This window comes from Maylandia zebra, linkage group LG19 (assembly GCF_041146795.1).
Source record: "Maylandia zebra isolate NMK-2024a linkage group LG19, Mzebra_GT3a, whole genome shotgun sequence".
Lineage (NCBI taxonomy): Eukaryota > Metazoa > Chordata > Actinopteri > Cichliformes > Cichlidae > Maylandia > Maylandia zebra.
The window spans coordinates 12,543,564-12,565,619 of NC_135185.1; the positions used below are offsets into that span (position 1 = coordinate 12,543,564).

The window sequence follows — 22,056 nt, forward strand, 5'->3', positions numbered from 1 at the left end:
TGTCAGTGAGTTCCCTGTACTCAAATAGCCTCCACAGTAAGCAGATCTGAATACAAAAGAGCACGCAACAGGAGATTCACATCATGGATCTGAGGCTGAGAAATCTGCAGCACCTGTATGATGCTATCATGTCAACATGGACCAGAGTCTCGGAGGAATGTCTCCAGCACCTTGTTTGAATATGTGCAATAAAGAAATTGGACAGTTCTGTAGACAAAAGGGGTCCAACCCAATACTAGTAAGGTGCACCTACCAATATCTGTGAGGGATCATTTAGAAAATGTACTTTTAAGTAATAATTCAAACAAACTGCAGCAATGATATAATCTTCATGAGGAAGGTCCATGTCTACTCAATTTTGCGGGACAGTCCATCACTGCAATCAAGCCAAAAGACACGTTATAAATTTTTGTGAGATGCCGTTAGTATTCATAAAGTAGCAAGATTTTATAGTGAGAACGACCCACTTACTCATCATCCCAACATATACACCATTTCTTTCCCTCTGGCTCTGTATGGGTCACGTGGATATACATTTTATAATTCTAAAATGAGAATAATGTCAAATTAGTTCCCTCTTTAAAACGTAGCCTGATTCATCTGAACCAGAAATGTGTTTGGTGCAAAAACCGGGATGCGTGTTCCCGATCCGGTCGAGCTGGCCTCTGTCCCAGACCTTCTGTCAGCTAATGTTGTCGTTCCTTCATCACTGGCTGTAAGTCAGCACCCATTACCTCTTTGAGCCACCCTTCCACTTTCCCCGGCCACCCTCTCGCCCTGCTTCTAATCACTGCCAACATCAGCACAGGAATGCTAATGGCACCTGTTATGGGACGACTCTGAGCTGACTGTTCCCCAAAATAATAACCGACTCCCACGTTCTCTAGGAGCAACAACAGAGCGCTGCCACAGGCATTATTACAGATATAAACTCATCACAGCAGCAGCAATAAAGGTGCTTTAGTAATGATGAGGGGGCATTTGTGTTGATGCCGAGTTTAGGTCATTAACCCTCACGCCAAAACTATAAGCTAATCTTTTATTGCAGTAATGCTGGACAGTACAGTGCGTTTGAAGCCATGCACCATGTTTCCACCCATTCACGGGAGTGTTACAGGCCCAGACGACAACGCCTTGCTGCTGGAATTGAAATCCATCGATCTGAGGAAAGGAACAGCAACTGAAAGCAAAAAACAGAAAAAACAGAATAAATTATTTTTTTCTGCTGGCACATTATTGATCAGGCATGTTCTGGGGCCTTTCCTCAAAGGTTCTACAGAATGATGGAGGAAGTGAGTAACAAAGAAAGGGAGATGAATTGAAAGTAGAAGTTGGGATGAAACAATTTAAATAATCACTCTAAAAGTTGGGAAAGAAATCCTCTGTGTTTCTATTAATTCCTCTCTCTCACCAGAGTTATTACCATCTGACTCTTAATTACTTTGTGGACCATGGTAAGTCGATGCTTTTATCCTGAGAAGGACTTTTTTTCTTTTTTGTCAAACATGAAGAAGCTCTTCACACAAGCTCATTTTTTGAGGACCGCTCTAGAGGATAATTAATGGGTGGGGGATAAAAAAAAAAAACATGAATAGTAATGTGGCAAATATGGCATTTTCTGAGCACCCTCCACTCTTTTCTCTCCTTCATCTTTCCTCAGGGAGCACTTACTGTGTTTGACGACCAGCGTAATTCATTTGTAGACGGCTGTTAAAAATGGATGTGCGCTTAATCATGGAGTTACAGTGTGAGAGGTTTGTTTATCTCTGTCCTCACTCTCATATGTTCCCAGAGGTTGAACTGCTCTGCAGTGGATGTTCAGGAAAAGAGTACACCCCCCCCCCCGTCATGTGTATTTTCCCTACGGATGTGTGTACGCGTGCATCTTCCTGTTTATTCATGCGTCGCAGGGCCACGTTAGATAAATTCACAGCCATTTGCCCAGAATGGATGGCCGCTATTAACGAGGCAGGGTCTACATCATTTGGCCAGATAACACTACAGGCTGTGATGGCTTTGCCTATTGCATTACTACACAGCAGCGAACCCTGTAATCATCACAATTCTTCAATCGATGAGGCGTCTATTCAGTGCTCCAGTTCACAAATCGACTCCTTAGCCTGTAGCTCACCCATTCATCCCTCTCTTTCTGTTACTGGCCCGACATGAAAGCTGAAAACACTCTGCTGCCTTTGGTGCCGCATTATGCCCCCATTTCCATGGCTTTGGGGCATTCAGCCTTTGGATAGAAAATAGCACTGGATTGTTTAACCTAGGCATTGATAATGTGGCAGATGGCTGCTCTTTGAGGACACCGAGCACAATAATTCCATTAAGTGTTTAGCTCCACATCAGCACAGAGGCCAGCGTTTGCTTCCTCAGCGTCAGTTTACCAGAATTCACTGCATCTCCCCATGAGAAGATGCTTATTTCTGCCTGCGTGGACATGCACAGCAGGGATGGATGATAACCATGCTTCCATGAAAGTGGAGCCGACAGAGAGGATACTTGAGGAGATGCACCAGTGATTCCTCTTTTGTTTGTTGGGAAATGCGAGGTGAAGTGCTAAAATAATGCAGTTATGTGGTTTTCTCCCTTTGCCCAATTCTCTGGACATTCATTAGAGTATTTCTATCATTCATGCCCAAACTGGACCATTTCGAATTAACCCATTGTCCTCATCCACATGGACTAATGATGTAGATGCACATCATGCAGATCATGCTGCTATGGGTGATCAGAAACCTCTGAGAGTCCCTGAAGTATATTGGGAATCAATTCCCAATACTCCCAAAACTCGTCTATATCATGTTCTGTTAGTTTATGCTCTGGAGCGTGATTATGAGCAGGACCTTAATGGAGGGGTGATGCTTTGGCTGTGATTTACAGCCCAGCTTCGTTTACAATAATGGATATAATGTAGGAAGACCCAAGTGAGAAGATGGAGAAGAGATGATGATAAATAATGAAAGTAATTTAGACAGAAAAGTCATGTTGACTGCAAAATGCAATGTATCGCTTTGCTTTAACAAAGAAACAAAAGAATTGTAACATTCGAGACCACACTCACAGAAATCAGTGCATTATCCTAATTAATCCAACTAGCAGATCAACAAATCTCTGAATTTCCCTCCGTCTGTTCTCTACCCATCTCCAAAACCAGCTCTTCAATCTATTTCAGACTTGGCAAATGCATTCCTCAAGACCCAAATAAGTGCAGTGCCAAATTTGAAGTTATTGGATGAGCGGTTCTTGTGTTTTTGGTCTCCATTGCCAACATTTCCTCAAGAGGGACTGCTGGCTGCTTCACTGTGTGTGTGGGGAAAATCAAACATATATGCAAGCATGTTTTCTTGGCCATCGCAATGGGAGTCTCCATCCACACTAATGCATTCCCATGCTTAACCCTAAATGTTATTCTCACAACTAATCACCAAACCTTTAGCCTATCCTTTATCGTCTTATTTTCAAGTAATTAGCTGTTTTTGGTTTGCTGAGCCAAATGTTACTCAGTCGTGTTGTTTGGATGAGAAGATCTCTGCACAATCTGCACAGCTACATTTTAAGTAGACAAACAAACTGTGTGCAACCGCCGTTATTCAAGGAGTGCTTCCTTATAAAGTGCTGCAGAAGAATGCTCCTGCAGTAAGGTAACAATCTAGTGAAACTTGCACACAGTGATGACCTAATAGGTCACAAATGTCAAGGTCATATTTGTTGTTCTACAGATTAAAAAATACTTAAAACAAATCAAAGCTTCAATTAGTTTCCTGGCTGGTTTTGCTCATTTCAGTTTGTTTGTTAAAGTTTTATTTGGCTGCTTTAAATACGCAATACCTGTCCTGTGAATTTTAAAGCCATTAAATGCCTCAAAAACACTTCTGTTTTGTTTGTAGCCCGAGGCTTTTACTTCTCCATTCCTTGGGGACCAGGGGATGCGCTGTCATCCCTGCTGTGCTGTACAGCTGTCTGTGTTATGTAACAGTAACTTTGCCTGTATGTGATGCGTTCAGGGGACATTTGTAAGTTACAGGTACTAAAAATAACATTGGTTACACTCGCCAAACGAGCACTCAGTCATAATGATAACAAACAACGATTACTCAGTAACAGGAGGTCATTTTATCTACAGGTGACAGTGTTGTTTTAGGCATTACTGCCACCTTGTTTATTTATTTATTTTTGCTTGTTTTAAAGATGCAGAACATAATTTTCTTTTTGGAAAAACATAATCAAGAGAGGAATGCCCTTAAGAAGATCAGTTCGTTTAGATGAACCTCGTTATTTTAAGTAACATACAAGCATCTGTACACCTGATCATTCATTTATCCTCTTCTGCAGTGTGGCGCTGAAGCTTCTCCCAGCTGCCAAAGGACAAAAGTTGGCGTACACGTGGACATCTCATCAGTCTATTGTTTTGCTGAATATCAAAGATATCAATAAAGAACCTCAAACTGCCTCAAGCTTCCTTTGGGGTGTGTGCTGTATGAATGTACTGTAAAAGTGCTTGGACTTCTTGTTTAGAAACAAATGTGTGAGCTGTATTCAAGTTCGCATTAGCTGATCCTGCTGTTTTTAATGTACTCATCCAACATGGTACACTGCCTATGGGTGTCTTCTTGTGTGACATTGTTTGACGTTAGCAGGTCAGGTGTAACCTCCACAGTGCTGCCACTACAGATGGCTCATTAGACTAGTGTTTGATACAACCTCCCCCCCTACCCTCTTGCGCTCCACTCCAGTAACATCTCCCATCCCTCCATCCTGCTGTCACCCTTCTTTCATCAGTCTAACACTGTACCAGCTGCTGCACGTCTAACAGACACAAAAGTTCACAGAGGGAAAGAAGGCAAGAGCTGTGCAACATATTGCACTACGACAACTGCAAATAAATATTTTATGTTGCAGTTAAATGATGTCCACACCATAGGAGAGTGAAATGCTCACCTATATCACCTGGGTATACATCACTAAATAAAAAAGGGTCATTCAACACATAGTTCTAGTCTAGAGATCTTTAGTTGCTCAATAACTGCAGAGGTCCAGTCAAATTAGGGAAGATTCTGAAGAGCATTTTACAAAAATGACATCATATAAACCAAATAAATGTAATAAAATTACAGTTTTTACCCATGGTAGTTTTCTTCGAAAGGCAGGAAAAGCAGCGTTCAATGACCACAAAGAGTGTAGTATGCATGTTCAAATTTTATGGCATTTTTCGAAACCCTTAACGCTCCCAGGCGTAAAAAGGTGTCATGAGGGATTTTATGTTTGCTGACTTTATTAAGACTTTTTTTTTTTTAAATAAAAATGCCTTTCTTTAAGAAATGAAAAAAAGGACAATTTGTGACCCTAACGGCTTCTCATTTCGCTTTTATCAGTTGCTGCCATAGTTTGTAAATGCAGTTTTTTTTTGGCGAGGCAGAGAAATAATCATAGTATTTCAGTTTACAGTAATTATATTCATTTTAAGGTGAGTGAGAACATAGCTGTCACACAGAAGTATAGGTTTAATATAAATGACTTAAGTGTAAATGTGCAGTTAAAACAACCCAATAGCGACTTTTGAAGGCTGTCTAGCTAGCTAAACAAACTACCACTGGCAACTGATGTTAACCAAATTAGTCCTAAAATGTAAACGAACTCATAACATTTAATTTCTGAGTTTGTCTTTGGTGATGTACTTTAATACATACAAGTTATAAGTATAAAAGCTATATTGGCAAAGGCTTTGAAAAAGACCATGATTTGGTTATATGTGGAGGAAAATGGCGCCAGTGTGTACGGCAAGCCGTCTTCGCTCCTCCGAGCTTTTTCTGTTGTTAGCTATTCTATTTTTTGTATACTTCCGGGATGGAACCACACTAATTGTTTATGATCGTCAAACGCTGCTGGATCTCCGACCTTTGAAACATCAACCTGCATATCCGTATTGGAAGCCGGGAAGCGACATCCCGTTTCCTAAAGACACGACTACATGCATACGCTGCTTGCCTTTCTTCCCCCCCGCCAAGAAACGGCCCAGACGACGGGGAAAACGGAGCGGCATCCGGATTCGCATCAAAACCTATTTGAAACTACATGGTGTAACCAACTATCACACCATCTTGGATATCTTTCAACCTTTATTCTCTTCCCACGATCAGCACACCATCAGACTACTTCGTCATCGATGGACCCGCCAAGTCGGACAACTCGCTAACCCGGAACTACCAGTCGTCCACCCCCCAATTAGAAGCTGGATGCGGGCTCGTGGTGGTGGCGTAAACCACAGCAACCTACGTCCGCTGAGACGTGTTCCGAATAACGATGAGTTGACTACGATTCAGATGGCTGTGCTGAACACCAGATCGTTGGCGAACAAATCTTTTATCTTGAATGATTTTTTCCGTTCCTCCGAGCGGGACTTCTTATTCCAGACAGAAACCTGGATCCGGCCCGGTGAGTCTGTCCCCCTATCGGAATTTCTCCCACCAGAATGCACCTTCATCAGCACTCCTAGGACTTCGGGCAGGGGGGGAGGGCTAGTCACGGCTTTTAAAAACAAATTTCGTGTGCGACAGCTTCCCCCTGCCATATTCTCTAGCTTTGAGGTGCAGTTACTTGAGCTGATCTGCCCCTCCCCGATCCTCTGTGCGGTAGTATATCGCCCACCAAAAGTCAATAAGGATTTTATCCACGAGTTTGCTGATTTTCTAGGAAACCTTTTGGTTAACTATGATTATACTCTCATTACTGGCGATTTTAATATTCATGTTTGTTGCGAGTCGGACCCACTGGTCAAGGACTTTCTAGCCCTCATAGACGCTTTTAACCTTACCCAGTGGGTCAGCAAACCAACCCACATTAAAGGCCACACGCTTGACCTGGTACTATCCTACGGTCTGGACATCTGCATCACAGACATTTACAATCCTGGGATTTCGGACCATTTCCCGGTTTTGTTTAATGTCAATGTGTGCAATTTGGAGCTGAAACGTGAGGGTCCTGTGCAAAACCTACGCATGATTAATTCGGAGACTATTATTCAGTTTTCTATGGCTCTGACTGACTCTGCCTTCTGCGAAGCTAACTGGGATACAGCTACATCGGTTAACGATCTCGCTAACTCCTTTATCGCCACCTGTACTTCTATTTTAGACACTGTAGCTCCCCTAAAGATCAAACGCCCCAAACCGTCCCGCCAACCATGGATGAATGATCATACCCGTACCCTCAGACGTGAATGCCGCCAAGCGGAGAGGAGATGGAAGAAAGACAAACTTCAGATCTCCTTTGACATTCTCCGTAATTGTCTGAAGAAATATCAGAAGGCTGTTAAAACTGCAAAAGCCTCCTTCCTGTCAGAGATCATCGCGATTAATAGCCATAAGCCACAGGTCCTTTTTAGCATTTTTAACTCGTTAATAAATCCACTCTCCACCCAGACCGAGACCTCCCAAGCTTTATGCGAAAAATTCCTAAACTATCTTTCAGATAAGACCACAGCATTAAGATCCTCATATCTACCCATTGAAGACACATCCTTAACGTTCGAATCCCTGGCGGTACTAGAACAGTTTGAATCTGTCTCCTTTTCGACCCTTAAGGAAATAATAGCCCAAACGAAAAATTCTAATTCCCGCCATGATGTGCTTCCTTCTCGCATTATTAAAAATGCCCTGAACACTATAGGACCCTGGATTTTACTTTTAATGAATTCATCACTGCTATCAGGCAGCGTCCCCGCTATGTTTAAACATGCAGTTATCCAACCTATTATTAAGAAAAGTAATCTTGACCCAAATGTCCTCTCAAACTATAGGCCGATATCTAAACTCCCCTTTTATGGCTAAAGTTTTAGAGAAAATTGTTCTTAAGCAATTGCAATCTTTCTTAGAGGCAAATGGAATCAATGAAAAATTCCAGTCTGGTTTTAAACCCCACCACAGTACCGAGACAGCCTTACTGAGAGTTTTTAATGATCTCCTCGTAACTGTTGATACAGGGCGCCCTGTGGTTTTAGTTCTTTTAGACTTGTCCTCTGCTTTTGATACGGTCGACCATGATATTCTCCTTTCAAGGCTTGAACATGTAGTTGGTCTTAGAGGCAAAGTACTCTCGTGGTTTAAATCATACCTAACTGAGAGGTCTTTCTCTGTCTCTATGGGAAATCACTCTTCCTCCTCTGCACCTCTCCGCTGTGGTGTGCCCCAGGGGTCTGTGTTAAGTCCAACACTGTTTTCTCTCTATCTGTTACCCCTGGGAAAAATTTTCAGGAACCACAATATCTCTTTCCACTGCTATGCGGATGATATCCAAATCTACTTCCCTCTAGACCTGGATCTCCAATCCCCGCTATTGCCGTTGCTTAACTGCCTGTGTGACGTCAAAGACTGGCTACTGCATAATTCGCTCACCCTCAACGAAAATAAAACAGAAATGATCGTCTTTGGTAGCCACATGCCGTTGAAACAGCTATCGGAGACCTTAGGTTCTTATGCCAGTCACCTATCGTCTACTGTAAGAAATCTTGGAGTAGTGCTGGACAGTTCCCTCAAATTAGATAAGCAAGTGGCTGCAGTAGTAAAAACCAGCTTCTTTCAACTACGCCAAATTTCGAAGGCAATGCCTTACTTACAACACAAGGACCTTGAAAGGCTCATTCATGCTTTTATAACCTCTAAGCTGGACTACTGTAATTCTCTTTACCTAGGCCTGCAACTGTCCCTCATCCAACGCCTACAATTAGTCCAGAATGCCGCTGCACGCCTTTTAAGCGGCACTAGAAGACAGGATCATAGCACTCCTATTCTAGCTAACCTCCATTGGCTTCCTGTCAAATACCATATTGTTTTTAAAATCCTTTTATACACTTTTAAAATTTTAAATAACCTGGCACCTAGTTATCTGATTGACCTTCTTAATTTATATATCCCCTCAAGGGCACTCAGATCCTCTAATCAGGGGCTCCTAATGCAACCAATGTCTCGACTAAAGACGAAAGGGGATCGTGCCTTTGCTTTTGCTGCACCAAAACTTTGGAACAGCTTGCCAGTTGATGTCCGTGCGTCGGAAACTATTCAATCTTTCAAATCACGGTTAAAAACCCATTTGTTTAAGCTCGCCTTTCAAACTACTTAGTATAATTTCCTCCCGGTTCGTGCTTGTTATAATATTACCATCCTATAACTGTATTTCTTTGTTGTTGACTGTTTTCTTTTGTTGTAAATCTGCAAATATGGCTCGTCTGTGAAGCACTTTGTTGTACCTGTGACTCTTAAATGTGCTATAGAAATAAAATTGAAATTGAAATTGGTTGAAAATAAATGAGTCACCACTCCTTAAAAAATATTTTGGTTCCAAGGAGCCACCTGTTTTCCCCCCTAACTCTTTTCAGGTGGTTTTAAGCCACAGTTCTCCAGACCTTCTGAAGTGCTTTAAGAGTTTTTATTCTAGCATTGGCTGTATTTTAACTCAGCTAAGTTTTTGTATTGTAGAGTCAGCACAACATAAGTGCGGGCTTTACTACACAGGAGTGTAGTAAAGTACTGTGTGCCAGGCTAAAGTCGTCACCTAACAGAGGTATGTTACTTCCACTATGGGCTGCATACAAAAGATGAGCATAGCCTCAGATCCATCACTCACTTGTTTTCAGATGAAACCGTAGTTTTTAGCTGCTGCCATGTTGCTGCTATTTTTTATTAGACAAATTAATATTGTAATCTTATATTTTATACCAGAGGTGTGGACTCGAGTCACATGACTTGGACTCGAGTCAGACTCGAGTCATTAATTTTATGACTTTAGACTTGACTTGAAAAAATGTTCTAAGACTTGTGACTTGACTTGGACTTTTACACCAATGACTTGGGACTTGAATTGGACTTGAACCGGTTTACTTGAAAAGACTTGATATTTTACCCCAAATATAAAATTTAACATGCATATTATATAGAGATTGAAAATGTGACGTCATTCACGGGTAGAACCGCAAAGGATTCTGGGAACTCGTGGCAAGCGGTACTAGCGCACGCAGGCTTTCAATTAAAATCAGTTACACAGCGATAAAAAGAAACACAAAAAATGTCAAGAAGCCGTTGTATTATTAACTGCAATAGCCGGTCGCATGACAGCCACGGGAAGCCGACGGGTAAAGAGATCGGTTGTTATCGGATTACGTCGTTGAAGAGAAATTGTTCAAGACATGTTTCCGAAGTAACAAAGACGCGACGGATGGCCTGGATTGCAGCCATTCAAAGATCAAATATAACGTCCCAGAACACTCCAGCTCACAGGTTAGTCTGCTCCAAGCATTTACACGAAGGTCAGTGTTTTTTAGTAGTTAATACGTCATTTTCATAACATAATTAGTGATATAGGTTACAAGCAAGTCTGGCGCTGAACAGAAATGGTCGCGCTATGCTCCTTTGTTTTTTTTTTCCATAAATAGTGAATTGTCCTGACACAATATTGCGTTTCGCTTCTGTTATTATGGTACATTGACAAAAACATATACTTTTATTCACAGGATAAAACAGGTTTTTTGTATCACTAATTGCCCAGTACGATTACAGCATACAATATTGTTGTCACTGCTACATTTCTGTGATGGGTACCAGAAATTATTTCCACTGCTAATTAATTACCGTTGAGCTCAAAGGTCCTATTAATAAACGGTTAAGGAATGTGTATTTATGGCGACAATTTGTGAGGCTGGTAAACTTATGATACGTACGATGGTCTTTACTTTCTACTCGGTGCATTTCAAGGTCCTGCACCCATCCGTCGGTAAACTGTACCTGGACTTGTTGCAGTGACCTGAAGTTACTAAACTTCATGAGTGTATGCACTCACTCCAAGAACCGTATGATTATAAATATGCATATAAATATGCTACGGGCAGGGATAGCTCAGTAGGTAAAGTGGTCGCCCCATGATCGGAAGGTCGGCGGTTCGAATCCACTTAACGGCTACCCTGAGCAAGGTACCGTCCCTACACACTGCTCCCCGGGCGCCTGCTTAGTGGGCTGCCCACCGCTTCACTGAGTGAATGGGTCAAATGCAGAGAAAAACAAGTAATTTCCCCATGGGGATCAATAAAGTATCCATTATTATTATTATTATTATTATTACGATGAGATAGCTGACTTCATCTAACTAGCAAATGTTGTCCAGGCTACGTTGGTGATACAGTTTTTTTTAATGTGTATGATATTTTTGTCATGCGATTTTAAAGCCGGTCCTACAACCGCATCCAAGAATAACATGCAGCTTATCTCAGAACTGTCGGTGAAAACTATTCTAGGAGCTAGGTTTAATTGAGCTGCATTTTAAAGAGGTGCAATTTCACAATTTGTGTATATTTTCTAAGTTCACTATTTTGTCATGTGTTGAGAAAAACACAGATTTTAAAATTACATGGTCTAATATTTACATTTAGCATATAACTGCAACATTATTTTTTCGTTTTTTTTTTTTTAAAGACTCGAAAGGACTTGAAATTCAAAGTTTCAGACTTGTGACTTGACTCGGACTTTTACACCAGTGACTTGAGACTCGACTCTGACTTGCCTGACATTACTTGAGACTTGACTTGAGACTTGAGGATAAAGACTTGAGACTTACTTGAGACTTGCAAAACAATGACTTGGTCCCACCTCTGTTTTATACCAACAGAAAGTATTTCTCAACCCCACAAAGCAACAGATCTGTCTGATCACTTCTTTAAATCTAGTGAAAGTAAAATATTTTTATTCTAAATAATAGTCTACTTCTCAGGATGTTCCTGATGACTAATTTAATCATTGTTTAATGGGGATTAAAAAAATGTGAGGTCACTGTCTTAAAACAGTCTCAGTCTTAGAGACTAGGTCCTTACAAATACTGTGTGTATTTAAAGGCTGTTTGAAACCACGAGTTACATTCTTCAGCAGTCCAATCATATTTTAAATGTTGCTGAAATATGTGGCACTTTGCTCCTTAACTTACACATCAGGACATGTGAGTAGTATAACAACAATAAATACGAACAACAGAATGCTTAGAATTACAATAAAACAAAAAAAAAAAAAATAGATGAAGAAATACTAAAATACCAAATGAGAATAGAAAGGAGGCTTTGACCTTTTTAATCCCTCTCCGGTATTGTTATTCCCTGCTGAGCGAGTGGGCAGTGTGGTTTGTGAATGCGATAATAAGGCAGTTATCTAGGATTGTGAAACTGATGCCATAGATGCATCTACACGTCACCAGGAGGTAAATGGGTTTCCTTCAATAGAGAAATGGGGGCAGGTATGCAGATTGCACAAGTTTGATTCAGATATACTAACATACCCCATGGTGACAAGAATAAAACAGGCTGCATGTTTGATCCCAAACACGCTGCCAACGCAGTAAAAGCATACCTGGATAGAAAATAGAATAGAAGTGAATAGAAGTTGTAATGTTTTTGTAACTCCTGCTGCAGGTTTGGATGGAAACCCAGAAGACTTACAAAGGAGGATGGAGATGTTTGGAGCAAATGTTATCCCCCCTAAGAAGCCAAAAAAACTTTTTGGAGTTGGTGTGGGCAGCCCTGCAGGACATCACTCTCATTATCCTGGTTATGGCAGCCATCATTTCGCTTGGCCTTTCTTTTTACCATCCACCCAGTGCTGAAAGACACAGTGAGTATATTTAATTTACTCAAAATAAGGAAGGAGTTTAGATTTTTGTAAGCCAGAGTCTCGAACAGAAAAGCACAAAGCAGTTTTTTCCAGCAGGCTTAGCAAGAGGCGTGTGACACTGCACTCATGGTGTGTGTGTGTGTGTGTGGTGTTCAGAAGTGCCTGTTCATCAAAGTAAACTTTCAGCCTGTGTATATAATAATAATAATAATAATAATAATAATAATAATAATAATAATAATAATAATAATGGATTGGATTTATATAGCGCTTTTCAAGGCACCCAAAGCACTTTACAATACCACTATTCATTCACTCTCACATTCATACACCCTGCAGACTGCGGCATTGAGCTACCGTTGTGGAGAATGAAGGTGAAGCAGAGGCTGAATGGATCGAAGGCGCTGCCATTCTCCTGTCTGTAATGGTTGTGGCACTAGTGACGGCCTTCAATGAGTGGAGTAAGGAAAAGCAGTTCTGTGGCCTCCAGAAGTGCATTGAATAGGCGTAGAAGTTCACAGTGATCTGGGGGGTGGGGGCAGATGATCCAGATCAAAGTGTCCGAGATCATGGTTGGTGATATAACACAAGTCAAATATGGTAAGAAATTTGATTTCACACAGCTGGTGTTGTCGAAGCATGATTTCTACGAGTCACTCACTCAAACACTCTCTTATCAGACCATCAGTAATGATACCAGAGATGTTATTTATTTAATGCTTCACTTTAAAGAATATATATTAACTTTGATTTCCCCAAACCCCATCAGAAAATATGACATGAAAGAATAAAAATCTCTTTTACAGGTTATTTACTTGAACACATGTCAGTCTGTACCAGCAAGATAGTTTTAACATCCATCTGTAGACGAAGGTTGATTCTTAGCTAGTTGAGCAATTTAATTATCTCTTTATATTAAATTTCTCCAATCTGAGTGATTCTGCTCATGCTTGAATTAATAACAGCTAAAAGGTTACACATTATCATAAAGACTAGGTTGGTGCAGAATGTCATGTAAGAAAGTGCAAGACAGCAAAGAAAACTACTTTCGGCTGCTTTCTTATTCACAAGAGGTTTTCACCTGGGTAACTCATGCTTGATTTACTGCGAGTGCCTGATGCAACCCTGAAGGGATTTATATCTCCTTCCAGGATCCAAATGGGGACCTTTTAACTTTTTAGGCAAAAAACAAGCCAAAGACACCAACGAAAAAAACCCAAAACCCAAACAAACAAAAAGTTAATCACGTGGCGAAACAGTTATTACCTCTAGGTGTTGGCATTCCAGGTGACCTCCTCCCTGCTGACGGTGTCCTGATTCAGGGCAATGATCTTTTTTTTTTTTTCTTTCCCGCCTGTCCCATTTGGTTCTTTAGCCATCAGAATTGTTGTCTGAAGACCAACAAGGATACCCAATGGATTTACTTTGCCAAATGGATCATCGTGGCATTGCCGTATTGGTCCATTTGGTCGATCTTTGTTTTTATTATTTATTATATTTTATTTTCAGATGTTACAGATGGGACAGACATGAGTGAGAGATAGGAAAGGGAGAAAGAAAGAGGAAGGAAAGGAAAAACAGAAGGGGAGAGGGACAGTGAGAAAGGGGGGGAGAAAAAAAAAATCTCCTGGATCACCTGTTGAGAGAAGAATAGAAAACAAGCAAAAAAGACAAAAAAAAGAAGAAACAAAGCAACATACTAAACACAACACCATCGCATTAATCTAGCTAAGTGTAAACAGCAGTAAATACTAAATATTCAATGTTGTTGTGCAGCACGCAGGACAGATGTGCTTCGAAGTAGCAGCCAAGAAAGGTGTAATTTGGGTCTACGAGCAGTGAACACCCGTGTGCATACCTGTGTGGATCAGCGCGCTTGTATTCCAAAGGTTTCTCCATGTAACGATCTGCTAGGGAGTGTGGGGGGGCCACAGCCCCGTCCTCCAGGGTGTGAGGCAGGTATGGAGGAGATCAAAACTCCAGACATCCAGAGGCCCCCAGAACACAAGAAACCATGGAAGACCAACAGAGGGGCAGCCGCGCCACTGTTCCAGTAAGAGCTGAGGAGAGTCCCAGATGAGGGCTCGCCCAGCAGCCGCGGAGCAGAAGTCAGGGGGAGTTGCACCCCACCTCCAAAGGGGCCCGAGCGAGCCCCAGGCTCCAGGCCCCGATAAGCGGCCGCCAAGGAGTGAGCCGGTGTGTACCTGGGCGCCCACCCCCAGACACAAAGAACCACCAACGCACCGACACCTGAGGGAGTCCGCCACAGGCAGGGGAAGTGGTGGTAGGTGGAGATAGGCCTCCAAACCTTGGAGGGCCTGAGGTGTCCCCAGAGAGGTGGCGTCTGATACCCAACCTGACATATAGACACAGACATACAGGCACACACAGACACAAACATCCATTCCCCCCCTCATGCTCTCATATGCACTCACTCCACACTCAACCAACGTGGAGACAGACATAAAGAGACGCTGTACACACGATCACACTCCCCAAGCGTACTCTACAAACCGGGTCTAGGTACCCTTGCCCCTGGAGGGGGGAACTGCACCCAGACCCAGGTGGTGTTACCCTTTTCCCTGCGGTGGGGAGAGGCAGACCACCCCGACTCCGTAGCAGCAGGGAGGCCCCACACTCCAGACCGCAGTCGGACGGCCAACTCCACCTAGCCCTCCCGCTCCAGCAGGCCGCAGAGAATGGGGGTGGGAGAAGACTCCAAACCTCCCTCCACCCGCTCATTGTAGTGTTGATGCATGTGTGTTCTAAGGTGCAATTAAAACCCAGGAGGGCATGGAGCTACCTGCCAAGGAGCAGCAGGTAAGCGCATAGTCCCTCCTGATAGCCCTCAATGTCTAAGTGTATTTAAAATTGAGAGGTGGGCAACGACGCCAGGGGTGAGGTGTACACCCTGATGGTAATTTGGACTCCGTGATTGTGCCCACCCCCAAGATCCTATATGTATGTGTAATGAGAGTGTGAATAATGTGAATGTCTAAGTTGTGGGATAAAATTGAGGCAGAGGCAGCCAGAAGGGGACAGAGAGGGGGGGTAGCCTCCTCTGCACCCTGGTGACATACCCCTACTCCAAGGCCCTGCATGTGTGGGTGGTTGTGGTGGAGCGGGAAGAGAGAGGCAGCTGGAGATGGGGAGGGAAGGAAGGGAGGGGCAGGTAACCCCTCCCTGGGGCCAGCTCCCCCGCTGACCCCAGTAGGCACTCCCACACTCCGCGACCCGCCAGGGAAAGGGGGCCCAGGCCCATCCAGACCGGGGCCCAGTGCAGCAGCGCCTCCCGGCCCCACAGAGCCCGGGACAGTCCACCCAACCCCACCACAGAGAAAACTGCACCCACCCCACCATCCACTCATCTTCCAGACTACATAAGACAGTAAACGCCCAGGCTGAGATCTTCCTCCACCTCTCCTGTATCTCCCCCTCCTGCAGAGAGAGTTCCTGAAGAGAGGAAAGCTCCTGCAAGATGTGACCATCTCCCCCACCAGTTGAAGAGCCCCCCAGGTGGTTCGACGCACCGGCGGCACCCTGCTCCAGGGCCGGGCCCCCATGCACCCACCCGCCCACAACCCCGGCAACACACCAACCAGGATCCAAGCCCCCGAGGCCCGGCCCGGGCCCCAGCCCAGAGACGGAGCGCCCCCAGAACCTCACGCCCATCCCGGACCCACCCAGGGCCAGCCAGGCTACCAGGTCAGTAACCCACGTCCGTCAGCACAGACCCTCCCCTAGCCCCGCGGCACGCAGCTGCGAGGAAACAGTCACCCGAGAGCCAAAAGAGCCCCCAACCGGACATGACCGCTACCCCGGGTTGAGCCCCCCAAGGAAGATGCCTCCGGGGAACCCCCCGACGCCCTAAGCCTGTCCCTACCCCCACACCAATCACAACAGTGAAGGTGGGACCAAATTATGACCCCCCACCCCCACTAGGTGATGGAGCTGATAAAAGGAGTCCAGAGCAATTGATCTGATGTGGTGGCCGAGGCTGTATCAAGACTAATGTAATCTAATAGATAATTTCTATATTGGTTAGAATTAAGATTATTTTTATTTTTCCAGTTCATGAGGACTGTTTTCTTGGCTATGCATAGGGCAGTGAAAATCATATGGGCTATATTCTTTTCTGAAGTGACATTATCTAAGCTGCCCAGTAAACACACTAAGGGGGAAGTTGGAATGTTACATTTCAGACACTTTGATAAGTCTTCACATATCTCGCGCCAAAACTTTTGCACTGGTGGACAGAACCAAAGAGCGTGGATGTAATTGTCTGGTGTATTGTCAGGGCAATGATCTTAAGGTTGACGAGAGTTCCATAACTGGAGAGTTGGATCATGTCAAGAAGAAACTTGACAAAGACCTCATGTTGGGGCGACCGTGGTTCAGGGGGTTGGGAAGCGCATCTGTAACTGGAAGGTCGCCGGTTCAATCCTCCTGATCCGTCGGTCCTGGTCGTTGTGTCCTTGGGCAAGACACTTTACCCTACCGCCTACTGGTGTTGGCCAGAGGGGCCGATGGTGCGATATGGCAGCCTCGCTTCTGTCAGTCTGCCCCAGGGCAGCTGTGGCTACAACTGTAGCTTCCCTCCACCAGTGTGTGAATGTGAGAGTGAATGAATAGTGGCATTGTGCAGTGCATTTTCTGCATTTCATGAAAATGCAGAAAATGCATAATAACATTAAGATTATGTTATTATGCATTAATAACATTTATGTAGTTGCTCAGCTTAACATAACCATGATATCAGTTGGCTGGCTCATAAGACCTTAGAAGTGAGTGATTGCACATGTAAGCATGATTGGTTCAGATAAACAGACACATGTTTGAAAGTTTAGCAAAAGCACAACATCAAAAAAATTCAGCAGCCAAAAACACCACCCTCCAAAAACAGCTTTGTGTTTTTTATGATGCAATATATATGTACACATTTTTTTTTAAGCACAGCATAAGTCATTTAATTCTCGTTTGCTTAAAATGCCTGAGCAGTACTTTAACATCCAAGCTGTTCTCACTCACCAGTTATTTAAACTTTAACAGTGATTAAAAAAATCTTTAGGTTGCAGTCAGTCAACACACATCATAGTGAACACTTCTGTTAAACTCAGGGTCTGAGAGTAACAACCTATCTCTCTTCCTGGTAGGGTTTTAAAGTCAAGAATCAGTGTATATTTAGGCACACAAGGATAAAAAAAAAAATTAAGGGAGAGCCTTTATAAGAGGAAACGCGGAAAAACAAAAACAACAAAACAAACAAGCTGAATGTCTTATTGACATTTCTTTTGTCGACTGTAGCAGAAAACAAGGACGGCCCCGCTGTGGAGATGCAACCACTCGAAACTGAGAGTGAACCAGAGAAGAAAAAACCCGTACAGAGAAAAGAGAAATCTATCCTGCAAGGGAAGCTCACCAGGCTGGCTGTGCACATCGGCCAAGCAGGTACAAACAGAGTTTGATAAATGATGGAGACTGAGAGTCAGACATGTCAACAGCATATGAGAGCATGGGCCCACCTCTCTGCTAAGAAATAGACCACACATCTATACATCATCATGCTTGTGAATATTTAAAACACACAAAAACCCCAAACTAAAAATTTTATAGAACTGAAACAGCCACAAAGTCTACATCTGATACACATGAGGGACAAATTGGGAGAGTGAGCGCGGTCCAGTCTTCCCTTGTTCTTGTGTTTGCTTCTTTCTCTAACAACTCAGGAAGCAACACAGACGCAGTGGACAGAATAAATCTAAATAATTAATTCAACCAGAAAAACAAGGTAAGACATAAAAAGGTTGCACACAAAAAAGACTAATATGGCCAAGAAGAAAAATAAACAGGAACAGCAGAGTCATAAGCAACACTAACTAGAGAACTGTCGAACCATGACTATGATGACAACAAGACAAGTAATTTTGTCTGATTTGTCTCCTACCTATGAGAAAACTCAAACCTAATACGCTATGCTGAAGTCTGCCTTAATTCCTGAAATTCATGTGGAGGACCGAGGAGAGTAAAGAGGCTCCAGGAGGAGCTGTAATCAAGGATGCACAGTTGGGATATACAAACCACAGCAGGATGAGGACTCTCTAAACAACTCATCCTTTTTGTCTCTTAAACTTTTTATTTAAGATGACAAAATGTTTTGCCCTTAGGAGGTGAACTCCTAACTGTTGGCGTGAAAACACAGTCACTGGTCAAAAAGACTAGCCGCTAACCAACCAACTGATCAAACACACGGATTCGACTTGCCTACTGTATCTGCAATAGCAAAGATATGACTGTATAGGACTCAGTAAGAAGGATTTTATAGCTTCTGTATAAGTTTGTTTTAAACCTTGTCCAGTGCAGATCACAGCAAACCCACAACCCCTTTTGTACCCTCAGTCAGGTTCACAGACGAATTTCCTACTCTTTCTCTGCCTTCAGGTCTGATCATGTCGGCTCTCACCGTCTTCATCCTCATCATTCGCTTCCTGATTGATACCTTCTGGATCCAGGTTGTTGTCTGGTCCTACGCTTGTGTGCCCATCTATGTGCAGTTCCTGGTCAACTTCTTCATCATTGGTGTGACGATGCTCGTGGTGGCTGTACCTGAAGGTCTCCCTCTGGCAGTCACCATCTCCCTAGCGTATTCAGTCAAGGTGTATTTGTATGTGGCATTACAGTCTGACAACGGGAACTCTTCAGTCTGTTAGACTAAATGTTTTATTTCACATGAAACTTACACGGCAGTGTAATGTTTGAAAGCTCCCAGATGAATGTTTTCACTATTTAGTATTTTTAAAACTGCATGAGTGTGTGTGGGTGTGCTTTTTACAGTTTTATTTATTGTGTTCCTGCTAAGCTGGAACTATGACCCCCACTAAAATAGTACTACTAAGACTATTTTGATGCTCGTTAAACAAAATTAGATCAACCATAATTTCTGCTCTGATGTTTTTGGTTAATGAAATAAAATCTTAAGACTTGGGTAACACCGCTCTCACTTAGATCAGAAAATGATGAAGGACAACAACTTGGTCCACCATCTGGACGCCTGTGAGACGATGGGCAGCGCCACCACCATCTGCTCCGATAAGACGGGCACACTAACTATGAACCGTATGACAGTGGTGCAAGCCTTCATTGCAAACAGACACTACAAAGCAGTGCCAGAGCCAGACCATATCCCTGCCAACATCCTGGACCTGCTGGTCCGGGGCATCGGGGTCAACTGTGCCTACACCTCTAAGATTATGGTGAGCTGTAAAAATAGCCATTCATTCAAAGACCTTGGTGAACATTTGTAGGGTTAGTTTGGAGAACTGCCAGAGCAGGTCAGAACTTATCTGATCACTGCCTCCTGGATCCACTGGTAAAGTAGAGCACAGACAGGTTCAGATATAAGAGCTAAAAAGCACCAGTAAATACCGCATTTTTCTCTCTGCTTTGCTCTGGACTTTCTTGCTGTAAGGCAACAAGGCAATTCAAATATATCGGTGACTAATTTGTCTGACATGAGTGGAAGCAGGATTATCAGGATATCTACTAATCAGTAGTTTGGTGGTTTAATCCCTTGCTGCTCTGGTCTGATGTCAAGGTATCGTTGGATGAGTAAGACGTGTTCTATAAAAGGTCTTTGAACTCAAACATCAAAAGTTGAACTCATCCTTCCTTGTTGTAGTTCTCCCTACATTGAACGCATCCCAAACATTAGGTCCACCGGAAATTCAGGTGTTAAAATTGTACCTTTTAGGAGACATTTTAGAGCTTCTAGTGGTCCTCACGTATCGCGTGTCTATCCAGGAATCACTGACAGCACAGTTTTTGAGTGGAGGCAGGTTGTCGCGGTACAAACGATGGTCCTGCCCTCAAAAAGCAGATGTTGGCTTTGCTATGGTAACTGCAGTAGATGTAAATGCATATTAGGAATTATTTATACTTTGTTACAACATTTTAAGCACATCAGAAGTTCTGAGAATAATGGCAGGTTCATAAGCTAACCTACATGTGATGGTGTACAGGGCATCGCAGGCACAGATGTAGCCAAAGAGGCATCTGACATCATCCTAACAGATGACAATTTCAGCAGCATAGTCAAGGCTGTTATGTGGGCCAGAAACGTCTACGATAGCATCTCTAAATTCTTGCAGTTCCAGCTCACCGTCAACGTGGTCGCTGTCATTGTGGCCTTCACTGGAGCCTGCATCACCCAGGTAAGAACCGCTTCTACTGTCTGTATGAAATTTAAATCACAGCTGCTGTACATTTAACCAGCTACATACTAAAGTGCAGTTTTCATGTAAACAGAAAGAAAGGTTTGGGGACCGCTGGCTAAGAGTACTAATCAGGTGGAACCAGATAATCTTCCACAGCACACGTATGTGCTGCAGCACAGTGGTTGGGAAACACTGCCATATGTAACGCATTACACAAACAAGTGTTACTGTTTGTATTTATCAAGTTCTCTCCTTATGGATTTAATAAAATACAAAAAATGGCAGTGGATTTTAACAGAGTAAAGTTCATTACCCACTCTGAATTTTGTACGGCTTGTTTATTCTAAATGACAAATTAATACAAATACTTTATGCCTATTGGCTGTCTTGTACTGCACTGTGGCTGTGTGGATAACAGTTTCCAAGCAGTAGAAGACAACGTTTCTGCCATTACTGCTGTCTGGCAATGAGTTCGATAGTAGATTCAAAGGATTTGCCAACAAAAGAAAACAAATTACATGATCATAAATTATATAGCCTATAAATTTCTCCATTTACACTGATATCGATCTAATGTTAAAATACATTAATGGGGTTAAAGAATATATCAATATAAGCAATATCATTAATGTAAAGTGGAAAACAGTGGCCAAATGACTCCAGTCTTTATCTTTTTCAAGACAGGCAAGATGACAGATGACTTATGATCAGTGTAACCTCTTAAATGTTGAAGAGAAAACCACACCCTCTTGGGCTTTGGGACCCTCCTGTGGGCACAGGTGAGATATGAAATTATGAAACTAAAATATAGCTTTTGTTGCGCTTTCCGGTGGTTTATTAGTCAACCAGGCAAGTCATAAAGAACACCGTGAACAGCAGATCAGAAAATAATACCTACCAAAATACTTGATTGAGGAAAATAAGAATAATGACATGGGTCTCTTTACAGCTGATCATCAAAAGACAACAAACCTTCAGGTGGTCGCAGTACACCTTCAAGCTAAGGATGTGTGGAGGTACACGATGTGTTGCTGTTGTCTGATAGCTGTAATTTTGTCCTTTGGTTTCAACTGTCCCCACTAAATGGCTGAAGTTTGCTTACAAGGGTGACGATAGTGACAGTGTGCTTGACCACGGAGACCTCGATCCAAAGACAGGCAAGATGCTCTGGTACTACGGCATCAGACATGTCAGGGTGC

General features: G+C 42.9%; 1 pseudogene; it reads left to right on the plus strand.

Annotated features, from left to right (window-relative positions):
• Window positions 1-634: 634 nt before the first annotated feature.
• Window positions 635-22,056, plus strand: part of LOC101485503 (plasma membrane calcium-transporting ATPase 1-like) — a 43,839-nt pseudogene continuing 22,417 nt past the window's right edge.